Here is a 17,987-nt window from a genome sequence, read left to right on the forward strand (position 1 = left end):
GGCTTCAATATCATGGGATCAACGTGGTTTTATGCTAAAACCAAGTCCATCCATCTCCTGCATTTTCTTCTTCAGAGAGATACATGGAAGGTATAAAAATCTCCAGAGGTGAGAGTCTGGCAAAGGCAAACACTCAGAATGATCAAAGGATCCCTGGGAAGAAGAGGATATCCATCTCTCTCTTGTCTGCAGAGACACCTGCACAGGAAGGCACTGCAAGGAGGGAATAGCATAGTTTAAAGGGCATCCTCAGCATGTCTTTTTGTCTTCCCCCCCTTCTCTACTCCCCACCACCATCAGATGAGTGCCAGCACTTTGGGCTACTCTCGCTTGCTGGCTGTGTGCTGCTTGCCTGCAGCTGGAAGTCATTTCCCTCATGTGGACTGTTGATTTTGCTCCTCTCTAACAGAAAATGTGCTAGTGCCTGAACTGCCCGCAGACAGCCAGGGCCTTCAGTCCGGGGCAGCCCATGCTTTGCTGCGCATTTCTAAAGGCAAGGTGTTAGTTTATCCAGGAATGCTATGCTGCTGGAACTGTATGTATAAACACACACATACACACATATATTATATAGATATGTATGTATACACACACATATATACATATGTGCTTAGATGGAAGTGCTTGGGAATCCTGGGGGATGAGCTTGCTCTCTTTGCGTCTTTTTAAATGACTATCTTAAACGATATTAACTCCGCACTGCAATCCAAGCCAAGGTAGATGTCCAGAAAGAAAATATGCATTTACTTCCCTTACTTCTTCTGTCCAGGGGGCTGGGATTTGAGTCTGCATTTGAAGCCTTTGCTCTTCTAATTAATGAAATAATGGAAAACATCCTTCTGCTTGCATAGGAAAGCAGAAGCTTGAAATGTCTATGAACTCCCTTGAACCCTGAATACAAGGGGTATGGTGAAGCACCATCCAGCTCCTCAAATGAGAACATGCAGCTAGAGCCCAATATCTGCTCCTGGCTTATTTATTTCCTTCTGTACATTGTATGATTGATGCTTTCAGTGGTAGGGTGAATTTATGAGTGCTGAGAATAACCCCAGTTTCAGACTGGCCATGCTTACGAAAAATTAGCAAGAAGGCACCTCTGCTGTGGTATTTCTTTCCCAACACTGTGCATCCCCCCCTGCCCCGCACACCCGGCAGCAACATGAGGGAGCTTTCCTGATCCAAATGTGCCACCTGCTGTTTGCTAAAAGGGAGACTTTACATAGGAGATAAGGCTGGTGCATGAATTAACCAAACCAAAAGCACATTTACATTGCAAAACTAGCACAAGTGAGAGTCTGCTCTCCAGCTTGGTGGAAGACTCACCCCGCAAAACCCGCGCTCCAGACCTGCGAATCTGCACATGCAGGAGCAAGGCCAGAGCCTGCGAAGACCTTCCCTGCTGCCACCGTGTTATCCAGAGCTGAGGCACATCTCCAGCACCACATCAACAAACCACAGTGCAAGCAAAGATCTCTGCCACGTCCTGCCAAGGAGGGTTTCTAACACAGGGCACGGATGGGGTTAGTGTGGACAGGACAAACTGGTGCTAAGCGGTAGCAGGGTTGCAAGGCAGCGCTCAAGGGCTGGTTTTTTAAGTGCAGGGGTGACAGAGGAGGTTCCTGGGAGAAAGCAATGCCTCTGTCAAAAGGAAAAATAGGAAAGAAAAGCCTTTAGAAGAAGCAGGTGGAATATCTGATCCCTCCCCTGTGGTGCTGGGTGCAGCTGACAGGCCAGCCACCATGCAAGCACAGTCAGCGTGGGGAACTGGGACCTCCAGAGCAGGGGAACAAAAGTCTCATTCAGCTCCAGGCTGAAGAACCTCACCCTGGCGTGGGAGCGTCTCAGGCTTTGGAGGGGGCTCACCTGACCAACATAAGCCCTTTCCTACAGTCCCAGCCGCTGTTGCTAAAGGGGCCGTATCCAGTTCCCCAAGGAAAGCTGGGCAGAGGCTCTGCAAAGCAGGAATGGGGAGGCCCGGGGATGATGCTTCCTAAGCAGGGTGCACTGGAGCCCAGGCTGGCTTTGGTAGTGGGATCAGGGTGCCCTCCGGTGGCAAACGAGCCAAATATTCACTACTCTTCATACTCTTTTCAGCCTCTTGTGGGTGCCCCACCTGCCCTTCTGCCTTGCCACCTTGAGCAAGACAAGGGTGCACCAGAGAAAGCATCCAAAGTCCGAAGGCATTTGGCAGGAGAGCTGGAGAGGCACTGTGGATGCCTGGGGAGAGGGTAGGTAAGAAAGGGTTAACAGACAGAGGGAGGGACAGGCTACAGTTAGCAGATGTCCAGGGCTAAAAAGTAGGTCACCTATTTCAGCCTGGGGGGGATTTGAAAATTGACACTACATCACTGCACAAACAAAGCTAAGTAATAGCGTGAGGAATAACCCGCAGTCGTGGAAGCCTGGCAGAAATCTCCCAAGTACAAATCCACCATGTGCAGCTATTAGTTTTGATTACCTGACCAAAAAACAAAAAACAAACAAACAAACAGAAAAACCACTTTACCTGCATATGCTTATCTGCATATGCATCTATACATTCACAGGTAGGCGGAGGCTATTTTTTTTAAAAAAAAAAAAGCAAGAAGAAGAAAAAGAAAAACCACCACCCCCAAAACACCTACAAGCACAAGAAAGCAGAACTTCTCTTATTACCAGTATACAGATGTGGCTTAAGTCCAGGTTTCTCCCAGTAGCTTTAGGCCTGTCCTGTAGGCCTTGAAATAGGAACTTGAAATGCTAGGGGGTTTTGCGTGCTGTGTCTCTCTCCCTCCCCTCCCTCCCTCCCTCCCTCCCTCTCTCTCTCTCTCTCCCCCTCCCTCCCCTCTCTCTCTCTCCCTCCCTCCCTCCCCTCTCTCTTTCCTCTCTCTCTCTCCCTCTCCCTCTCCCCCCTCTCTCTCATCGTACTGTAGTTATCAGGCACTCCTCAGAGCTTTCCAGTGCAGGAGCTTTCAAGTCTAACCTCCTATCCATGGATTTCCTCCTGTATCTTCTTCATCAATAGCATTATTCACAGGAAAGAAACTCTCAGATGGAGTCCACGAGCCCAAGAGATTAGAATAGCTAGCTAAAGCTTAAACTGGATGGGAAGAAAAAAAAATCACCAAGCCAAGTTCTTAGCAATGGTGTTTGAATTTGGAGGTATTTGTTTATGAAATTCTCAAACAAGGGTTGGAAAACTGCTGCCCAAATTCTGGGATCGGTCTCCTTTGCCCCAGGTTAGCTTTGTTCATCAAGGACACGCCACGCTGGTACGCGGGTTTAGCTGATCACTCTGGGCCTTTCTAGCCTGCCACCAGGGAGAGGTTGTCCTCTTTCCCCTGTTCCTCTACCCGGTTGAGCAAGGCAGCGCAATGCAGAGCTAAACTCTGGTTTTAGCACTGAAGCATTTAAACCCAGTACAAGTTTCCATCTTGACCACAGATCTTAGTTTGAGGGATGGTATTTCCTTTTCTGCAGTGGGCTAGAAAGGGAAGAAAGAAAAAAAAGACGGGAAGGTTTGCTGTCAGAATAAGTTGCAACTGCTGTTCATGACATATACCTGATTAGTTGACTGTTCCTGGTGCTTGCCTAGGTGATCCAGGCTGTTTCTATCATCTGTTTCAGTCCTGTGCTATGGTTTCACAGAAATGTGAACTCAGCAGTTACCAGGTAGCTGTATCTTGGCTGGCTGGGAAGTGACACATGATATACAGACTTTGCACGCTTGGAAAGCACCTTCATTTTCCTAGGAGAGGTACCATGAAAGTAATTTCTCCACCTTGTTTTTCCTCTGTGCTCATATAATCAGCTTAGCTATTAAAAGATAACAAGGGTTTAGGACTATGATTAGCCCAGAGCAGTCATGTGGTTGTGCTGGTAATTAGCACTGCTGCTGAACTCAGAGTGGGTTTTTTTTTAGATAGGTAACTACATAACAACAGTACCTACCCCACACGTAAAGGAGCTAACAGCAAGAGATAAATGAAGGTGTTCCCTCCCTGATTCTACGTGTAACTATTTGTTTAGCAGCCTTTTGCCTCTGGGATATTAGAATCTATATCCAAAGCACTTAACTGCTTGAAATGAGATTAAGACACTTTTTGCCCAAAATTGCAATCCTCCCACTCAGCTGCTCTGTAAGATTTAAGGTATCAAAAATCCCTGGGAGGATTCAGAGAGGGCTGAGTAGCTCACATCTAAATCATGATGCAGAAACTGTGTCTTGCCTGGCTCCGATCCCTGCGAGCGAAGTTTGGTCAGCAGCCCGAGTCCTGGGCCTGCCTCCAGGACACCGGGCTCTTCACGACTCCCAGTCCTTGGCTACATTTTCTTTTCAAGTTCAGCCAGAGGGAGAAGAAAGGGAGATGGGTGCTCAGTGAGGTTGCAGGACCATTTCCCTTTCTTTGCTGATGGGGATTTTAATTCCCACCTCTCTAGTGTACTCACAGCCAGCAGGGTGCAAGTTCATCTGGGGTCCAGCTGACCTCCCGGCGGGACGGTAGGTGTGGAGGAGGAGGATGGAGAGATGGCCAGAGCACTGCTGTAGCCCAGTCACTGGGGGCAGCTCCTCTTTGTCTGCTCTGGGGGCTGCTAGTGTATTTTGCCTGGTGAATGCTTAATGGATACTTAATTAAATTCTGCTCACCTTCATTCCTAGCATGACTTGGGTCTCAGACTCAAAGGTCAGAGACATTCACAGATTGCTGTAAAGAATTAAAAGACAGGAAAAAAAACCTATAACCTCAGGGTGGGAAGGGGTGACATAGGCATACGCTAGGAAGTATCATATCAGTGTACTTCACTTCTGCATTATATCTAATCCTAGAGGCAATGAATTCACAAAACAGCTGGAGAAACCTAAACTTGATTCATCACAGTTCCCTAACAGTAATTTCTTGTTAGGAAGGAACCATTCAAAGAACTAGAGTGCAGGTAGCAAAGGGGGAACACTGCAGTACAGCCATGGAAAGGATTTTGACGTAAAGTAGCACCTATAAAATCACTACTAAGCAAAGCAATGATTTGGAGCATGCTGCTAGGTCCAGGGGGCTGCACTAACTGGACAGAGAACAGAGTTTGCAACAGATGCACTGCCGGGACACTCAACCACCCTTGCCTCCCTGATGAGCTACTTTGTGATCCTCAGCAACGAAGGCCAGGTTTCTGTACCCGTGCTCCTACCTCCCCGTTTAGTTAATGCTCAGGGAAGAGGCTGTCTATCGATCTATAAGGTACAAAAGACAACTGAACTAAAGGCTTAGCTGTTATAATGCAAATGCAAACCGCATGTGGTCTGTTTACTAGGGAGCCTTCCAGGCTCGAACTGAAGCAAGAAGCCATGGGCTATGCAAAAAGTTGAAGCTAAATTCTGCAATATTTGTGTCAGGCAAGAAGTTGCAAAAGATTCAGAAGAAGTCAAGTAAATAACTTAACTGAAAGACCATATTTTGCTTTCCATACAGTATATCCTATGCCTAATTTGTTGCTCTGCAAGTTTACAGTGTCGTGGCATGTTACGTTGGGGATTTACAGGAGGTGTCAAGAGGGAAACTGGAAAAATTTGGCAGACACAGAGGTAGATAGAAGGATTTTTGCATCTAGAGAAGGCAATACACATCTCCAGGAAGGCTCTAACCAGACCCTTTATTTTATCACACATCTTCTACAATCTGCATCTCCTGCTTGCAGCTCATCATGCGCCCTAACAGCTGCTAGACAAAGCAGGCTACTTCATATTTGTTCCTTTGATATAACAAAAACGTGCATTTTCTATGAACATCTGGATTTCTGCAGAGGTTCATCCCACTACTGTGGTCCAGCTACCTTGTCAGAAAGCTGAAAGCAATGGAGCAAAACAACAGACAAGAATCAGCAGGCTGGACCTCACCTGGTAGCAAGAGAAGATGACAACATCCCTTTACTCCAGTAGTTGCCCCTCCACATTAGTAAATGAATCCAGAGTGAGCGAGCAGGATACGTATCATTAGGACTATCATGAAGCAGAAGGTAAGAGACAAAGCTTTATGCTTCACCCGGAGCTGCAGATCAGGAAGGGAAAAGCCATGCTTTCCTCGCATTGAGATAACAAATTTTCATGACTGCAACAAGATACATATCCTTTGTTGACTTCATTCAGGAACCATTCTAGTAAGCTCATCAAGGTGAAGTTGTCATCTGAGAAATTAGAGGCCAGTGCTGTGCTCTGTTTCCCTGGGCTATCTGAAGTCAGTGCATCCTCCAGCCTTGTTTCATAGGACACAAGTGCAAGCGTGCGGATGTTCACCTGTCACTCAGAGCTAGTTTGTGAGCCTATCAACCAATTTCCACCAAATTCAAAGGGTAGGTAGAAACTTCAGCACTGAAGTTCTGTGCATTTTCTGCAGATTGGCATGGGGGGGGGGCAGAGCTCAGTCTACTTGCCAGCAGCCACTTGGCAGATCAGAATGCAACTACTTCTAGGCACGGCATAGCATACGAGTTTCTTGTAGCATAAGTGTGTGAAGAAAATGTTGCAGGACATAGGAGGGAAGTGCGAGGGGAGAGTTTGGAGGACAGAATACATGTCTGTTGGAAGACCCACTTGATTAGCTCTGCTGCTGATAATATGATCTGTTTCATTATTAGTGTCTAGTTTGATATCTGATGCTAACAATTAACGTAACCAGGTCTTCCCCTGTTCCCTGTATTTCCCATTGGAAGTATTTCGGATGGGCAGTAAAAGGCAAACACCCAGCTCTTCATATTTGGACAAAGTCTCAGGTCAAAGCAAACATGGCAGGAGTACTGGAGATCCACCCCCAATCTCTACACAGAGTTGGTGGTAGCACCAAGAAGCAATGTTCACCATCATCAGGCTTCCCTTTCTGCACCCATTCTACCACATAATAAGGTGCAAGGAGTATCAGACAAACTACATGATATTGTCTTGTATGGTACAAACAGCTTTTAACCATGCTCTGCCCAGTTCACCACTCTTTGCTCTTTTAGAAGACACAGGAAGAAATCACGAGATCCTCAGCCAAATAACCATGCTTTCTACTTATGCATTACACAAAAAAGGACGTATGTGCATAAGAGTATACATATGTCTGTGTGTATACGTATATATATTCACAGAATCTATGGATTTTAATAATCATAGAACCTAGGGAGAAATAACTACTTGCACCAGTACAAGCTGGGGGCTGACCTGCTGGAAAGCAGCTCTGCAGAGAAGGGAGAAGGACCTGGGAGTGCTGGTGGATGACAAGTTGACTATGAGCCCTTGTGGCCAGGAAGGCCAATGGTATCCTGGGGTGCATTAGGAAGAGTGTTGCCAGCAGGTCGAGTGAGGTGATCCTGCCCCTCTACTCAGCCCTGGTGAAGCCTCATCTCGAGTACTGCATCCAGTTCTGGGCTCCCCAGTACAAGAGAGATATGGAGCTACTGGAGAGAGTCCAGCACAGGGCTACAAAGATGATCAGAGGGCTGGAGCATCTGCCCTATGAGCAGCAGCCTGGGCCTCTTCAGCCTGGAGAAGAGAAGACTGAGGGGGATCTTATCAATGTGTACAAGTACCTGAAGGGAGGGTGTCAAGGGGACGAAGACAAACTCTTTTCAGTTGTCCCATGTGACAGGACAAGAGGCAATGGGCACAAACTGAACCACAAGAAGTTCTGCCTGAACGTGAGGGGGAATTTCTTTCCTGCGAGAGTGACAGAGCACTGGAACAGGTTGCCCAGCAAGGTTGTGGAGGTTCTCTCCTTCTCAAAACCCGCCTGGATGCAACCCTGTTTAACATGCTCTAGGTGACCCTGCTGAGCAGGGGGGTTGGACTAGATGATCTCCAGAGGTCCCTTCCAACCTTACCAATTCTATGATACATGCTAAAGCTCTTGTCCAGTGGCTTCTAGAACATGAAACACAGCAGGACAACACAAAGATACCTCAGATAACTCAAGCTCTTTAAAAAGGCCATATACAACACAAGTGGTAACAGGACAGTGGTCAAATCTACCTAAAGGCAACTTCTAGCTCTTTACCCCAGTCAAAGTTACTGCTCCTAGCACACTCTGCAGCCCTTACACTTACCAGATAGAGGACATTCCACTCTCCTGCCCACTGATGATTTTCTATGGGTGGGTAAGATGTACTAACAGTTGTAGGCCTTCATCCATGTGGATAGAGAGAGGGAGAAGGTGAGGATGAGTAGCCCTTCAGCTCTCAGTTCAGGGGTTTCTGGACTCTCTGAGCATGACAGCCCTGTTGTAGAACTCAGTAGTTTCTCATATATTCCTCATGGCTAACAACCTTATCCTTTGCTTCATCTCAAGGCAGGTTTTCCTCTCCTACAGAGCTCACTAAAAGATTTTTACACCAAAACAGGGGGCACTTCTCCTGGCACACTTCTGAAGTTCACTACTCTTTCTCCCCAGCGCATCCCCCTTGATCACTGCAAGGCTTTCTGAAGAGAAAAAGTCAGCACCTTCTACTTCCCCCCATGCTGCTGATCTACGAGAAATTTCATTTTTTTTTCCTTTCCCATATGCAGTAAATTCCTCCTGACAATCTCACACCACCTGCAGCTTTAACTACCACAACTCCCCCAAACCCACTTAACCTCCCACTAAACTTCAGCTGCTAGCTTTACTGTCCCTTCAGGAGTTTCCAACTTTCCCTTTTCTAAAACCTCTTGAGGAAGACATACTTTCCTACTGAATCCATGTAAGTTGCAGCCTCATCCAGTCACATCTCAGAGCCAAGGAATCTATGTTTCCTGTAGGTTTTTTCTTTTTTAACTTCCTTCCAGAACTCACTCCCTACTGTATATTTTACCAACATCTCTATAATTAAGCCATACTACTGCCTGCTTCCGGAAAGTGCTCCTTCACACCTTCAAACCAGCACGTCCTCCAGCAGCACCTGCACATAGGTCATGCTAACGAGCCCAGTTGAGCTACTCAGTGCTTTGCTCTGTGCCTTGTTCACACTGCTGATAAACTTCATGAGCCTCTGGCACCCTCTGGAACACAGGAGGCCTGTCCTGCTAGGAGAGATGGGGCTTGTCTGCTGGGACTGCTATCTGGTGGGCTGTGCCCTTACTCTGTTTGCTTTTTGCTCCCAGCTGACATGTCACAACCGTGAGTGCAGGACACCTGGGAGTACCCTGCTGCACAGGGTCACACGAGAGAAAATATGTGAGGAGGGACGAGGATGATTAAAACTGATACAAGCCCTCCGATGGTGATGGGAGGGGAATGGGTTGGTGCTTTGCCCAGCGGGGCCACTGGTATGGTGTGGAGGTCCTGTCCTTATCCCCAGCAGCTTTGCCTTAGAAGTGCTAATAGGATCAGTGTTGGAAATGAGATTAGAAAACTGAATTTGAACATTTTGTCTCAACTAACTGGATTAGCTGGTGGGTTCGGTGCAGCCAAGCATCCACACTTCCCCCCAGGAACATAACTATGAAGTCATTGTTCAGAAATGCTCCTCCCCTCCTCTTAAAGCTACTTAGTTTTTACAGTTTTCGTAAGATGTTGGACTAAATATTGAATCATTAAAATTCTTTGGGGGAGGGGGTTTCCTCCCCCCAGATATAAGGGGGAAAAAGGATTTTGTAAGGGGTTTTTGTTAAGTTAGAGATGTTTGTGTCTCAGCTGACCTTATTCTACAGTTCAACTGCTAATTTAGTGTTAAATTAACTCAGCTGAGAGACTTTTTGCTGCAAGGCACCAAACTGCCAGGTTCTTTCTAGGCCTATTTCCTAGGAATAACCTGTCCATGCCTAGAAGGGTTAACTAAAGTCAGATTAAAACTGGTTTAGACTGCGGTATCGCTTTATGCCTGAGGTGATCAAACAGCCAGACGCTGCCTGCAGGGAGGTTCAGCTGCAGACCTCCAGTCGTGTGGTCCTGCAACTGCAAGGAACCCAGTCTGGGAGCTAGGCAAACTGGAATTGAATCGCAGTTGGTAGGGTCCCTCGCTAGATCACACCTTGCAATGGTGAATGCAAAGGGCAGGCAACATGCTCATCTGGACAGGACCCTGGTGGTCTCTGCAGAGAAAAGCAAACTGTAATACATGCACGCCCCATGCACTTGCAGCTTGACATTAGGGCTGTGCAGTAGCAGCTAGTGGAGAATCGCCATCGGCAGGGTCCTGCTCCCCTCCTTGGTTTTGTATCTAGCAGTCACAAAGCCACAGACGAGCTGGTTGGGCAGGCTGCCCTGCTGCTAGGGAAGACGAGCTTGTTGTCTCAGGAGTGGCAGGGCTGCTGAGTCACCTCACACCTCTGCAGTGGCATCTGCCAGCTCCTGCCGGCTTCAGGACATGATAGCAGCTATAGGCCAAGGGATTACTGGTGCACAGTGAGGAAATGTGACAGCAATCAGCTGATGGGGTAAAAGACAGTGACAGAGTGGACTGTTGACTTTTATATTTGCATACTGCTGTACATTGGTGAAGCAGCTGACTTGAATGATTGGAGGAATCCAGCAGAAGCGGCTGCTTGTGGAAGTGCCCTGGGCAGCTGCCATCACAAAATTAAGATACTATTATTTACAATACTAGCAATTACCCATTTAATAAAACACTACCAAGCTTTGGACCATGCCTAGGAGCTCTCAGAGCTTTCCTGACAGCAATTAAATACCACAGCCACCCAAAGCATTTTAGTTATTCTGATTTACCTATAACCAGAAGTAACAGAATGGTTGTGGAGGGTTTCCAGATCTGCATGCAAATCCTGGGGATAAAAGACTAGGATACTAGAATTTTGTCTCTGGTTCAGCTGCCCATGACATTGAGCAAGCCGCATAACCACCTCATCTTACCCAACTGTACAGCAGCACTTTGAGATCTTCCTTGTAGCCATGAAGTGTTTCTGCCTTGAGGTAGTAGCACACTAGCATTACCAACTTAAATGGTAATAGGAATATCATCTGGACAGTTATGGTTTAAAAAATAATTTAAAAAAATCAAGTTTAGAAGTTCATTGATAGGACTCTTGCAGACCAAAACACAGCCTGTGAAGTCTCAAACCTTTCCAGAACGAGGACTGCCTATGTACACTTTATATTGTGTAATCTCTATTTGCTGTAGCCAGGTACTTACTACTGGAACATGCAAGTGGCATGATACAAGCAAGAAACAGACACAGAAAAAGAAAAGAGAGCACTAGAATAAATGTGGAAGAAATAACAGACCTAGAGAGTTTTCTGGACTGCACACTGACTGAAACATGAGTAAAAGAACAGTGTCCCATTTCTTGCTGATTGTTTTGAGGATAAACAAGTTCTGTACATTTTGCTAGGTAAACATGCTTGCATGAAGAAAAAAGTAACCTCTGTGCTCAGAGACCTAACTGTCCAACTCTGTAGATCAGCAAGCTATCAAAAAACAACTGAAGCAAATGCAAGTGTATTATGCTGCTGTTCTTTTACCATGTGTTTCTGACACATTAAGATCGCATGCATCTGTAATTACTGCTGCCCTACTAACTTATTCAGGCAGAGTAAGATGATCGTGCGTCTGAGCCAGCACTCACCAATCTCTTTTTCTAATGGAAACCATCAGGCCCACAGCCTGGGCAGGGCTTCTGTTTGCAGATCTTTTGTGAAAATGAGGATGTACCATCATATTCTGAAAAGTAACATGAGCCAGAGTGGTTCTTGGTTAGGGATAAATCATGCTGTGACTCAGTCTTTGGGAGAACCAGTAAATGGTCACAGAAAACACAGGAAACTGTTGCTAAAGCACAGTCAACTGATAGGAAAGATGTAGGAACAAGCGGAAAGCTGACACTGTGTCCAGCCTTTTATGCAATGGGCATTATGAAACCAAGCACCTGAGCAGCTGGGAAGAGTTTCTGCTGCGTGAGTGCCTTGGCCTAAGCATACAGGCCAGGGCATGTTAGCCAGTTTGCAGCTCTTGTAAATCTGCTAGCTACCTTTTCTTTAGAAGCAAGTATCTTAACCTATCTTTCTGGATTCAATGTAATTAAAAAAATAGAGAAACTCCAAGCTGCCTGTATCTTAAAGGTCCTGGACACCGTACCTCATCTTGCAGGCTTAACAGTGTTTTGGGTCAGATTACAGTCCTTACTCTGAAAAGGAGGGTGCCCACGGAAAGATAAGCATGCAGCTTTACCTATCACTTCTTCCCTGTGTCCACATAACAAATTGAAGACATTTTATGCAGAGAGAGACTCCCGTCGAAACCTTGCTCCTGCAGCCTCCCTAGACTTAAGCCCACTTCTAGCTCAGCCCTTCTCTCCTCATTCAGCCTCCCCTAAAAGAAAACACGATCTGTAGCAACACCCTTAATTGTTATATTTCTTTGTAATGCCTGTAATTTGGCTTTAATGGGGCTAGATTGGCAGGGATTGTCATTGATTTGCAGTGAGATACAAGTACACCTGTACTGAGCTTAATCTTGTGTGTCAGATGAGCATGTGAAAGACGTGAAGATATATTATTCAACGCTTTCTTGCTTTATCCAAGACTGCTGATTCACAACGAGGTCAAAGAAAAGTACTGGTTTCTCCTTCTTTTGGTATATACAATAGACAAAAATAATCTGTGATATCCTTCGGTATTCACTTATTTTACCTGAGAAGCCCATATGAACTACCCTATCACTACACCATCTTTTCAGCTCTGTTCCCCCCCCCTTATAAATAAATAAGTAGCTTCAGCATTTAAAAAAGAAAAAGGAAAACCTACTCGCGGATGTGCCAGCCCTTCACGCCAGGAGCCATTTTGGGCATCCCCCCTGCCGCCACCTCCAGCCAACAATCTCCCCACCAAATCGCTTTCCACGTTTTTCCCTGGTTTAGGAAGGGGAGCTGAGGTGAAGGCCACACATTTGGCTGCTTGTTGTCTGGAGGTTTCAAGCGCGCAGTCCCAGCACCCGAGGCAGGAACGTTTTGAAGCCAACACCTCAGCATGCTCGTGCCTTCTACGTACAGCTTTATTCCAGTGAACTTTTGTTAAAATATGCTGCCAATTCAGTCGTCTGAGGCAGCCCAGGAGCTCCTCAAAGAAAGGGGGAGGAAGAAGAAAAGAAAACCCTAAAAACAAAAGTCCTGGAGAATGCGGGCATCGATCCCGCTACCTCTCGCATGCTAAGCGAGCGCTCTACCATTTGAGCTAATTCCCCATGCGACAACTGCCCCCGCATGCGGCCTCACATTGGCGCCCCACCCCGCGCGCTGCCGCCACCGCCGCGTTGTTGTCAGGCAGTTTGGCCGTCGCGCCGCGCCCCGGAGGGCTGGGCTCCGCGCGCCGGCCAATGGGAAGTCGCGGGAGGCGCGGCCACGGGGAGATCGCCACAGCCGGCGCCCACCCCTCCCGATGTGAGATCTCATTGGCCTCCTGTCGGGCCTGAGCGCATTAGCTCCGGATTGGGTGGAAGGGGTTTATTTTTTAAAGGTATTCCCTCCTGCGATTGGTCAAGGGAGACGCCTGTCACAATGACGTTACACTGTTGCTAGGGCGTGAAGGTGGGAAACGAACTGCACCCGCCCCCATGCTTTGACTGGCCAACAGGAAGCCGAGAGCCCGCCCCAGACCCCTTTTGGCCCCGTCGCAGAGTCGCTGTGGAATGACTGACATCCAAAGGAAGGCCAGTGAGAAGCCGAGACGCGCTCAATGCCCAATAGGAATGCGCGAACCGAGGCTAGGGGGCGGTGCCAGGGCAGTGTGATTGGCAGGCAAGGTGGGGGGAGAGGAGGGCTCGCAGGAGCTGATATGTCCGCCATCTTGGAGCGTCGGTGATGGTGGCGAGTGGTGGCTTTCCCGCCTGAGCGGAGGCAGCCTCGGGCCTGTGGCGGGGGAACGCGCTTGCCGAGGTACGGATGCGGTGGGGGCGAGCTGGGGCTCTCCCGCCGCCTGGCAGAGGGCGGCGGCGCGGGCCTGGCGCCTGCCTTCCTCCGCCCCCCCGACCTCCCCCCTCTCCCCGCGCGGGGGGCTCCGGGGAGCTGCCGAGGCCGCGGCCTGGCCTGGCCTGGCGGGGCCGTTGGGGCGCGCTGCGCGACGGCGCCCGCACCCCCCTTCCTCCCCCACCGGGGCCGGGGCGCTGCGGGCCTGGGCGCGGCGGGGAGGGTCTGGCCCGCGCCGCGCCGACGGGGAGCGCTGCCCGCCCGCCGTCTGCTTGCCGCGCCGCCGCCTTCCTCCGCGGGCGCCGTGGGGCTTCGGCCCCGGCGAGGCTTCGGCCCCGCCGGCAGCGGCGCGTTGTTCACCCTCTGTCGCGCCGGCAGCCGCCGCGGGGAAGCTCCCGCGCAGAGCTGGAGCTCTGGGTGAAGTGTTTAGTCCGAAATCGAGGAAGCCGCCTTCTCCCTCCCTCCCCTCCCCCAGCAGTCACTCGTGCTGTGGTTGTAACTTGCAGAACTTTATTCCGGCTTCACTGTTATCTCGGATAATAAAACAGAGAAGCCTTGCTGATAGCTGATTTTGTGTTCAGTTTCCGTATTCTAAATCAGTGCTTCGGTATTCCCGTGAGGACGCTGCCGGCTATTTTTTTTCCCCCAAGTTTTTTTGATTTTGTTTTGTTTTTCAGCCGGAATTTATTGAAAGCGTAGCGGTATTTTGGTAAGCTTTAACTGCTCTTAAGTACATCTGGCAAAATCCGGCTTTGAACCTGTCAGCTCTCTTGTGTTTTTTTTTCTTTTCTGTTTGCCCTAGTGGCTAAAAACTTTTCAGGGCGTGAGAGGGAGTTAGTGTGAAGTTTTGTATGTCGTGTGACATAAATCCAGCTGTGGCTAAAATCTAAGTCTTCTCTATCAAGATAAACGTTATTTAAGGTAGAACAGAGGTATACGTTGAATAGGAGTGTTGCTATTAAAATTTAAAGAAGAGTTTGTAGTGGACTAGTGTAGAGAACTTAGGAGTGGGTAGATCGCTTTAGAAAGTGCTCCTTGTGAGATGTTGACAGCCTAAAAATGAAAGGTTGTCTTACTGTTGGTAATATTATTTACTTTTTTGAATCTCCTTCAGTGGAAGGAATATAAATGTACTCTGATAGAGTAGTGTAAGGTTTTTTTAATTTCTGCATATTAAACTTGTATAAAATCTTTAGATAGCATGTAAATACTTCTTGCTGGAATACCAAAGGATGGGAGGTGGTGGTCTTTCAGTATTCAGTTGTTTGAACTAGAGCATATGTTTGAATAAGACTTCTGTGTGATTACTTAGTTCAGTATTATTTATTTATATCCTAACTAGTGAGACATGGACTACTCGTAGCTTGGAGTTTTATTATGCAAATCTGAAAGAACATTACAGAATTATCTTTCAATATGTAACTTGTTAAGGAGACTCCACGCTATTTGGTAGCCAGTCTCTGTGTTAAAAGATCCATTTAATTTTTTGATAGTTTATAATTCTGTGTACTTGACTAAATGCACTACAGTTGTATCTTTCCTCCATCTATGATTCTTGGAGTGTAGATAGTATTTCCTTTTATTTGCTGTCTGTATAAAGCAGCATGCATATGTAATATTGAATCTTGTACTCTCTGGGTTACCAAATGAAATGATTTTTTTTTTAATAGTAGTAGTGGATTATTATTTTGATGAGAGTAGTTGCTGAAGAGGTCTATTTACAATGAACTGAAAGAAAATATATGGAGTTTAACTGAAGCTTGTAGTTTAGAAATTCAGGAGAAGCAGCCTATTTAAGCTTAAACTCTTTAGGCAGGATATTATGTTATGGATTCTTTGCAAGCAAGTTAGGTTTGTTTAAGCTGCTTTGAGTGTAATGTAAGACTTGTTAAATAAATTCAACTGGCTATTATTATGCTGTTATGGAATTAAAGATGTTAAAGAAGCTGTGTGCCTTTTTCAGAATATTACTTGCAAAATGTTCTTTGTACTTCTTTTGTCTTGCTAAAGTAAGAAATTGGTGCTTTTTCTTTCAGAAGTCTTTTTGCTTGTACTTTGCAAAGTGATTCTGTGGCCTGTTTGCCAATTAGATGATGCTCTGAGCAGGAAATTCAAGTGACTTAAATAGGAGGGAATCTGAATCTAGCAGTATTAAAGCAAAAGGAAAAGAGAGTGTGTGTGTGTATGCGTGTGTGTGTATATATATACACACACACACATATATATATGTATATACACATACACACACCTATGTATATATATACACACATACATACAAAAACAATAGCAGATGGTTTGAGAGTGAAGTCTATTGTTAAGGCTCAACTGCTTTGTTTCTCCACTCAGATTAAGTTTGAAAGGCATGTACTGTAAAAAGCTGAAGAGCTCGTTCAAAAACAACCACTGTGGGACCAAAACCTTAGTAAGAAGGGAGAAACACTGTAAATACCTGATTCACTTGCCTTTCTCTACTGATGATATCCTCTTCCGCCCAAGAGTTAAAAAGCCTTGAAATATTTATTTAACCTTACAGTTAGTCAAGAAGATCAGTCTGTATCAGCATACTGAAAAATGACAGCTTATGTTTTCCACCAAACCACCTGCACATATTGGTAGGTAGAAGGCTTGTTCTATTCACTTCTCATGTATAAATTGGGTTCATTTGCTGCCTTTGGAAGTTGTGATGGAAACCACTACTTTTGTGGTTTTTTTTCTTTATGCTTACACTGAAAAAGCACTAGCATGAGCATAACAATCCAGTTATATAGTAAAGTCTATATTCAGCACATCAGCCATGCCATGCTGCTACTTTAGTGGCATCTTCATCTGTGACCATTAAGATTAATGTGTATGTGTTATTTCACGTGCTGAGTTTAGAAACAATGTTCTCTTAAAGTAGATTCCACATTCAGATTCCAGAAGACCAGACTTGTCTGATTGGATTATCTTAAGAGCAAGATGTGGAGCCGTTCCTTTTGGCAAAACTATCCATAATAAGAAGTAGGTGTAGATAATAAATAACATCTTGCTCATGTCAACTGATTTTTGTCAAGGGAAAGAGGAGAGCAAAGGACTTGAGGAGACTCTTTAGTGATCATGTTTGATCCTGATATTTTAAAAGTGGGAGGCAAACCTGAAAGATCAGTCACAAAATGTCTGAAGGTTACAAACATAAAAATGAAAGCTTTACGTGTCATGTTTAACTGTTTTTGCAGTGTATCTAGGTGTCAACATCTGTTATAGAAACCATATGCTAATAAGCCATTATAGTAAAATGTTATTTCAGTTTTGTGTTATGAGTGTCTATAGCTAGTCTAGGATGTTTTTTAGGCAGCAAGACAGACTGATTTGATATGATTGGGCTGAAATTGGTATAAGCTGTTAACAGCTTGCTTTTTGTGGAATTGCTCTCTTCACAGGATTAGAAAAGTTCCGTTATTGTGAAGCAACACTGTGCGTGAGCTTTATTTAATCAAGAGCATCCATAAAGTGCTGTGAAGAATGTCTGAGGTGATATATGTTGTTTGGAGTGGAGTTTCCCAATTAACTGTTTGACTGTTCTTATTTTTTGCTGTTACTCTATGTAGTCCCATTCCTTCCCCTCCCCCGTTTCACAGTCATATATATTCCTATTACCTGGGACTTCAAAAACTTGGAGTGTGCAATGGCAGAATCTGTGCACTGTGTTGCATACCAGCAGTGGAAAGAAGACCAAAAAGACCTAGATATACAACTGTATGGAGCTGTGAAGCTGTAATACACTCTACTGGGATGACAGTGTACGTTATCTCTGCTTCTAAGTACAACTGAAAGTATTAGACTGAAAACATTCTTCACTAGTACCTGAAATCTTTTACTCGGTCGTTATTTCTGATTTAATAGATACTATGATCAGTGTAGGTGTGTTGGCAAAATGACAAAGAACATCCGTAAAATTGGTAAGAACCTAACTAAATGAGCATTTGGGTGAAGTTGAAATTTGATGTGGAGAGAAACAGAACTGAGTAAAAGAAAAACATATACGAAAGCAGAAACTGCCTGATGGTGAGATTCTGAGGATTAGTCTCCTTGGGGGAAGTTCTGGAAGCAGTCCTTTTTCATTTTGGATGAGATGATTGTAAGCATTTACATGCAGTTTGAGCAAGGA

At 45.9% G+C, this 17,987-nt stretch overlaps 1 protein-coding gene and 1 non-coding gene across 8 annotated transcripts in view; one reads left to right on the forward strand and one right to left on the reverse strand.

Moving 5' to 3' along the window:
- Positions 1 to 13,046: 13,046 nt before the first annotated feature.
- On the reverse strand, positions 13,047 to 13,119 carry TRNAA-AGC (transfer RNA alanine (anticodon AGC)). The gene has a single exon. It is a non-coding gene; the product is annotated as a tRNA-Ala (tRNA).
- A 567-nt stretch (positions 13,120 to 13,686) lies between these two features.
- The window catches only part of PPP6R3 (protein phosphatase 6 regulatory subunit 3), a 65,296-nt gene continuing 60,995 nt past the window's right edge, over positions 13,687 to 17,987 (forward strand). For 6 of the 7 annotated variants that reach the window (XR_009958692.1, XR_009958693.1, XM_062578048.1 and 3 more), the window contains exon 1: positions 13,687 to 13,810. The gene's annotated coding sequence lies outside the window, so the exon portion shown is untranslated. Of the gene's footprint in view, positions 13,811 to 17,427; positions 17,620 to 17,987 lie in introns of all 7 variants that reach the window. The other variant, XM_062578049.1, reaches the window with a different exon arrangement.

The sequence above is a fragment of the Rhea pennata genome, chromosome 5, assembly GCF_028389875.1.
Source record: "Rhea pennata isolate bPtePen1 chromosome 5, bPtePen1.pri, whole genome shotgun sequence".
NCBI classification, from domain to species: Eukaryota; Metazoa; Chordata; class Aves; order Rheiformes; family Rheidae; genus Rhea; species Rhea pennata.